Source organism: Homalodisca vitripennis, unplaced genomic scaffold (assembly GCF_021130785.1).
Source record: "Homalodisca vitripennis isolate AUS2020 unplaced genomic scaffold, UT_GWSS_2.1 ScUCBcl_6;HRSCAF=292, whole genome shotgun sequence".
In the NCBI taxonomy this organism is placed as follows: Eukaryota; Metazoa; Arthropoda; class Insecta; order Hemiptera; family Cicadellidae; genus Homalodisca; species Homalodisca vitripennis.
The window spans coordinates 413,051-420,560 of record NW_025776158.1 but is presented as its reverse complement, the minus strand read 5'-3'; positions in this window follow the sequence as shown (position 1 = coordinate 420,560).

Genomic DNA, 7,510 nt, shown 5'->3' with positions numbered 1-7,510 from the left:
TACATTGCAAACGGATTCACCGTGTGTTGATCTAGCAGAAAAATTACAAGGGGCATTTAAATTAGCCACGGATTTGACTCAGAAGAGTCGTACGCGGAGTAAGCAGTATTATGATAAGGGTACTAAGACTGTAGAATTTGAACCAGGTGATAAGGTTTATGTTTATCATGAAGCTTTGAAGCATGCGCCAGGGTCGAAATTTAGTAAATTTTGGTCGGCTCCACATGAAATATTACGTAAAATATCCAGTGTAGTGTATGAGGTTCAATTGGTTACGAGAAAGGTTATTATTAATGTAAATAAGTTGAAGCCAGCTAGGGATGAATTAAGGAATGAAATTATACAGAATTACGAGCAAGTTGCAAGGTGGGTAGAGGAACACTTACTCACAGAGGACGAGGAGATAGGAGACGTGGTTGGTGAATCTGTGGTTTGTGGTGAACCGCAATCTGAGCGGGAAGCCGCAAATGCATTATTATGGATATCTAGGCCTATATTTGCAAAAGATAGGTTAGATGGATTGAATATTAAGAAATCTACATTAAGTGACATAGATGAATCTGGGACCAGTGTGTCTGACATAGAGGAGGTACTTTCACCTATGAGCGTGTGCTCAGAGTCAGTACCTAGTCCTTCAAGTGATAGCTCAGGTAATTTAACAATGATTGATGATCCCCGAGATTTAGATTGGAGGCCAGATGTTTCCATTAGGTTACCGGTCATCCCAGAGATGGATGGGACCGAGGAGGATCAATTAAATGCAGTGCAAACGGGACGGCATGGTTATAATACCAGGTCAAAAAGTAAAAGTTAATTCCAAATTCCAAAAAGTAAGGTAAATAAATTCATGATGGCAATTCCTTTTGTATTCAGCAGTTCCTTGGTAGGAGAGTGTAAAGATGAAAATATTTTCTTGACTGTAGAAGTAAATCTGTGTTTTGGAAAATTACTTGTATTATTAAGGATTAAGGGTTCTCAAGTGTGAATAAGAATAATAAATGATTGAGGAAAAATATGTAAATAATTGTAAAACTGGGTAAGCGCGTATTATAAAACGTTATATACTGAAGTTGTAATAGTGGACCAAAATAGGTCGTGATACTATAATGGATATCATTGCGCAGCGAAGTTTAGAGTGTAGTTTGTAAAACTAACATTGGAATTAACACTCGCTTGGTGTAGGGTTGAGTTTTACGTTGACGTCGTGTTAATAGGGACTATTTCTATATTGCAGGATTTACCGGAGGAACAGTGTGTGCAGATGGGGGCCATGTGTTGGAGTGCAAAGAAAGAAATTGTAGTCTACTACCTACGGGGGTGTTATTTGTTAAGGAAAAAGACATAACGATTTCAGGGGAATTATTGGACAGTAGCTAGCAAGTTGGACATTGAGTCTTACAATAACTTGGTCATAGCTCTCTCGAAACTTGTTCAGGATCTGGATATTAATTTATTGAAGCATAAACTTGAAATACCAAAAGGTGAAATTCTTAGAGTAAGACAGGGAATAGCTCAATTAACCCTTTGAGTGCCAACGGCCGAGTAATCCGCCGTCCCATATCTGAGCGAGAAATGCCAACGGCCGAGTAATCCGCCGTTCCGCATCTGAGCGAGAAGTGCCAACGGCCGAGTAATCCGCCGTCCGCAATTTGATTTTTATTTGTTATTAAAATGACATTTACCACTATTGATTCTTATATCATAATATTCTGTATTTCATTGTCTTCAATTAAAAAAAATGTTATAGCGTATACATGTACGCATAACGTCGACAGGTTAATGTTTTCATAGTTCGTTTGTCTGCCGCTAGACCAACTGGTCACCTGACGGCACTGTATTGTTTACGTTCGTGCAGTCCGCACGTGGTGTTGTGGTTATGTTGTATTAGTGGTACAATAGTGGCATTATCTTTACTTTGTGATTGTGTATTGAATACAATGAAGAGAGCAGCGTCCCCCTTGAGTGACAATGCAGTAGATAGAGTCTTAGACGAGGATTATTTGAGTGACAGTTTTGTTACGGACGTGGACATTCCTAGTGACAATAACGGAAATAATTCAAGTGAGTCGAGTAGTGTAGTTGATGATACAGATTCCGATCCGGATTATTCACCAACTGTAAATGCACCATCTACCTCAGGTAGGCCTAGGTTATTTCCTAACCTGCCACGTACACCAAACGTAGGCCATTCCACTGATGACAGCAGTTCAGATGAAGATGTTGATGTCACTAGGCCTAGAGGTCGTCCTAGGCTAGACGCTAATGCACTTAGGACAGGTGATAATGATTCTAGTGGTAATGAATCTGACTGGAATGAAACATTTGATGATCAGGACACTGGCTTTGCTCATCAATTTAGTTTTCAAGAGTTGACTGGCCCCAAACACTGTCCTCCAAAAAACTCAAACCCAATTGCTTACTTCAGTTTGTTTTTTACTACAACTCTACTGGAAATGTTTGTTACATATACAAACAAATATGCAGAGGATTACTTACATAAAAATAGAGACCGTTTGAAACAAAACAGTCGTGCCAAGAAATGGAAACCAGTAACACTCGCTGAAATGAAAGCGTTCATAGCAGTTCTCATAAATATGGGAATCAAACCTCAACCAACCATTTACAGTTATTGGTGGAAATATTCTAGCCAGTACATCCCCTGGTTCCCTAGAATGTTCACAAGGAACAGATTTCAGGCCACCCTGCAGTTTTTTCACATGCTGGACTGCTCTAACTTACCAAAATCAGGTGATCCCAACTATGACCCTTGTGCCCGTTTCAATCCCCTGGTAGATCATGTTAATCGCTTATTCAAGCATTATTTTGTCCCTGGTCAAAAATTATCAGTGGATGAAAGTATGATTAGCACTAAATCCAACTCACAACTGAAACAATACCTGCCAAAAAAGCATCACAGGTGGGGTATAAAACTGTGGATGTTGTGTGACTCGGTCACACACTATTGCATAAATTTTTTTGTATATAGAGGTGCTAGAGGATCTGATAAGGATGAAATAAAAGCAAATGGTTTGGGGCATACTGTAGTAGTCAAGCTTATGCAAATGGGCAACCTTTTAAATAAAGGTTACCACATATTTGTGGATAACTTTTTTACATCTATAAAACTTGCCAAATATTTATATGCTCAATGTACCTTCCTAACAGGCACCATTAGGAAAAAGAGAAAAGGAATACCTGATAGTTTGAAGAGGAAGTTCAATGTGGGTGAGAAAAAGTATCTTAGAAAGGAACAAATCCTTCTTCTTGGGTACAGGGAGAAAAAGTCCCAAAAAGACCAAGTCCTATTGCTTTCAACGGATTCTGTTGCAGGTAGTGAGCGTTAGTAGAACAAAGAGGAGAGGTCAGAGGTTATCAATAACTAGTAAACCTAAAGTGATCAGAGCCTACAATGATTTTATGGGAGGTGTTGATGGCTCTGATCAAATGTTGTATCAATACCTTGATGACCGCAGAGCTCTTAAATACTGGAAAAAAGTAGTGTTTAGTATTTTTGGACGATTGATTTTAAATTCTTATCTTCTGTACAAACTAAATACAGACAAGCCAGTGAACAGACTCATGTATACTGTTTTATTAGTTGAAGAATTGAGCAGAGAATGGCTGCAGTTAAATGAAAATAGACCAGTGTTATTCGGAACACCAGCAGATAATTCATCTCATGATGAAGTTCAAGGCAGAGCTTCCAATGAGTTTTTTGAAAAACTACCTGTAAAAAATGGCAAGCAGTTGGAAAGGAATTGCTGTGTGTGCAGTAAAGTTAGTACACAGGTTGGTGGTAAAAGGAAAAGATCCTCTTACATCTGCCGAAAGTGTAAAAGGGCAGTACACACATTCTGCTTCCCGAAACATAACTGTTAGGTACATGCCCAAGCGGACATTTTGTATATATGTAATTATTTCATTTTATAAAAAGTGATTTGGTTCTTTTTTGTTTTATTAAAAACATATTATTTAAGTTATTTTGCAACTGGAAGCTTGAATTTAATTGTTACACCATAGAAACAAAATGTTTTAAAAAAGTACTGTATCGCATTTTTTTTTAAAGTGATGTAAATATGTTATTTGTGGATCAAATGTAATAAAACTTGGACAGTGTGTGCACAACCATAGGAGCATCACTAGAAACAAATGAAAATTGGCCTACAGATTTTTTTTGGATCTGATATCTACCTTCAACTTAGAAAAAAACAAAAATTTCATGTAAGTAGATATACATATACTAAAAAAATATATATTTTGTAATGCATGACCTTATATTTTGTGTTTGAATATTCAAATATAGTGTATTATGAACTGTTTAAAAAAAGTTTCACAATGATCCGTTCATAAATAAGAGAGCTGTAAACGTTTTCCTAAACTTCTACATTTTTGACAAATATGCCCTGGCATTTCTTGCATATCCAATAGTATAGAGGCCTAGCACTTTTCGCATGCAACATCAAAATAAGCCCGGCATTCAAAGGGTCAATTAAGGAGCATGTTAAATCAAATCAGTGTTCTTATGGAATTTAGAGAGCCAGTCAGTACCATGGATAGCGGATCTCGTAAGAAAAGAGGGTTAATAGATTCAGTTGGAAGCGGATTAAAGTATTTCTTTGGAACATTAGATGTAGATGACTTTAACGAATTGAATACAAAGATTGGTATTCTAGCCAAAGTGGACGAGGACATAGTTCACATGAATAAAAATCAGCTAACCTACGTGAAGGAATTACAAGATGGGTTGAGAGTTACACAAGGGGATGTTCAAACCATTGCTAAATTAATGAATAACAATTTTGATAAAATTGCAAAAGTTATGGGAGAAGTTCGGGATAATATTGTGGATTTAAATAGAACAATTGTATATCAGCATATGTTATATTCGGTAATAAGGAATATGGAGTTTATTATTCAAAATGTACATACGGAATTGATCAAAATTCAAGGGGCATTAGATGAGGTATCGCAAGGTCATATTAGTTCAGTACTGATATCACCTTTTAAATTAACGGAATTGCTAACGGAATTGGTACGTAGGTTACATGAAGGTTATTCACTTTTAGCACCTATTGACATCAGCATGGTACATATATTCTATTCTATATGCAAAGGCTATGCAGTTGCATATAGTGACGGTATACGATTAATTTTTAAGTTCCAATTCAGTCAGTAGACCGTCATTTTGTGTTGTACAAAATTTTAACATTTCCCGTTTACATGGAGACTATTGATAAGTATGTGAGCCTTGAGGGTGTGAGTGATTACTTGGCGGTGGCCAATGACCAACAGAGGTATGCAACGCTAACGGAGAGGGATTTGAAGAGCTGCACCAAAGGGAGGTTGGCAGTGTGTGATCCAGTCCTCCCTATCCGAGTACGGAGGGAGGAAAGCTGCGAAGCCTTGCTGTTCCAGGAGAGGGGACTCATTGTGCCGGAAGTGTGTCAACGTCGTCTGCTGTCTGGACCTATACCAACGGAATTCCACCGAGTTCTTAATGGAGGGTTTTGGGTTTATTCAGTGCCAAGCGAGTTGCTTATTACATTAGACTGTGTTAATGAAGTAAGGAAAACGACAATAGCAATTTCTTGTGCTGGTATTTTGCCAGGTACATCGAACTGTTATATATTATATTCTAGTAAAATAGTATTGTTTCCTTATTACAGAGGTTCCATGTCATATGGGAACTTAACGGACAATTTATTAATACCGGAAGTGCCTTTATTATTATCGTCAAATGAGAAGCTAGTGTTGGAACGTTATCATAATTTATCTGTTGTGAGTAATGATTTATTGACACTACATCAAATTATTAAAAATAGTTCAACAACAGGGGACAGCTTTGCAAACTTGAAAAAGGTATTACAGACAATTGACCTTGAAATTGTGCGAGTAAGACGTGGTGAAATGGACACTTTCGCCAGGATTCAGTCAGTGTTTGGACTAATTGCCTGTTAGTAGTGGGAGTTTGGCAGAGGCAACGTGTGTGTGCATTATTCTGTTTCCTAGTCAGATGCTGCAGGCCAGAGGAAAGGAATACCCCTCCAGTAAGGTTGACCAGACTACGGGTGGACGAGCCAGACGAAGCAGTAGAGAAAGAAGAAGCAGTTCCGAGCTTGGAACAGGAGATATAGCAGTCAGCAGCGACACAAGACAATGGTGACCAGGCTGAGTGTACAACCTGGAGAGGACAACATCGCAGCGCAAGCGACAGGAACGACGCAGTGTATCCCAGTGTTAAATGTGATCTATGGCTTTATGCTAACTTGAGAGCACATAATGTTCATTATGATATTGTTAGTGTGTAAGTGTAGTATTTTTAATCGCTGTAATTTTATATTGGGGTAATGAACTTTTTAACAGGAGAAATGTTGTAAGTAGCTGTAGTGGTACTTATGATTATGAAAGTAATATGGGTTTAGTTTAGCTTTGTAACCTTATAAATTTTAGGCAGCAATATGGTCGGCTTATTCTTTTGAATGATTTGCAAAGAAAGGTAGGTGGACGATTGACCTTGAAGTTTAGTAGACTGATCAATGTTGTGTTCATGACATAAATAAGTAATTGAAATATTTGGGGTTTGTGGTTAATGAGTAAGTCATCATAAAGGAAATTTGGATCTGGGTTAGTATGACCGCACGGTGTAATCGTATTGTTCTGTGGAATAAGCTTGGTAATTGTGGATCTTCCCTTGACCTTGGGTATACACATAAAAATAGCTTTGACCTTGGGTATATACTTATAGCCTTGGTAGACGTATAATTGGCAAGGTCTTGATCTACTTTGAGCCTACAATGCTGTTCCAAACAGCATGAGAGCTCATTCGTGCATAGTTTGCAGCGCAGTTTCTGAAGGCTGATGTCTTGCCGGCAGGCGGGTTGCGTGCCTTTGATTGGGAGCCTGAGGTCGTGACGTGCATGTGGGGTAAGCAGAGCAGTCTAAATTTATTTGATTAAGAGTCGGAACACAGCATTGGAGTCGAGTTTTTGTTTATATAATGCATGACGGGTAATTGCTTACTATACATATATATAGATTAGCTATAAGGTGCATGAGTTATTAATTTTGTCATTTATTACTTTATGTATTGTTATATGATATCGTATCTATTGGATTAGCATGAGAATATTATTTTACTCTATTATACTTATATTATAATAATTTGTCTTGTTCACTGCCTTGCATGTTATAGGTTACTGGTGTTCTTATTATTATTATTATTCTATTTCTCACAGGACTGGTAGGCATGGGTTCGTTTGTACATATACTGTACATTGTCTATTATCACAAAATACTTACTTATGACTATTGTAGTAAACTAATTTAGCCTTTGTTGACGTAACAATTAGAGTAACCAGGATTACATATTATGGATAGAATAAGAGATTAGGAAGCTTACTAATTATGCTAGACCGTTTAGTTAGTGTAGATGTTGATTCATAACTAGATAAAATATTAAGTATAAAATAGTTGTACTAATAGATAGATTTTTTAAGAATTTAAGTGTAAC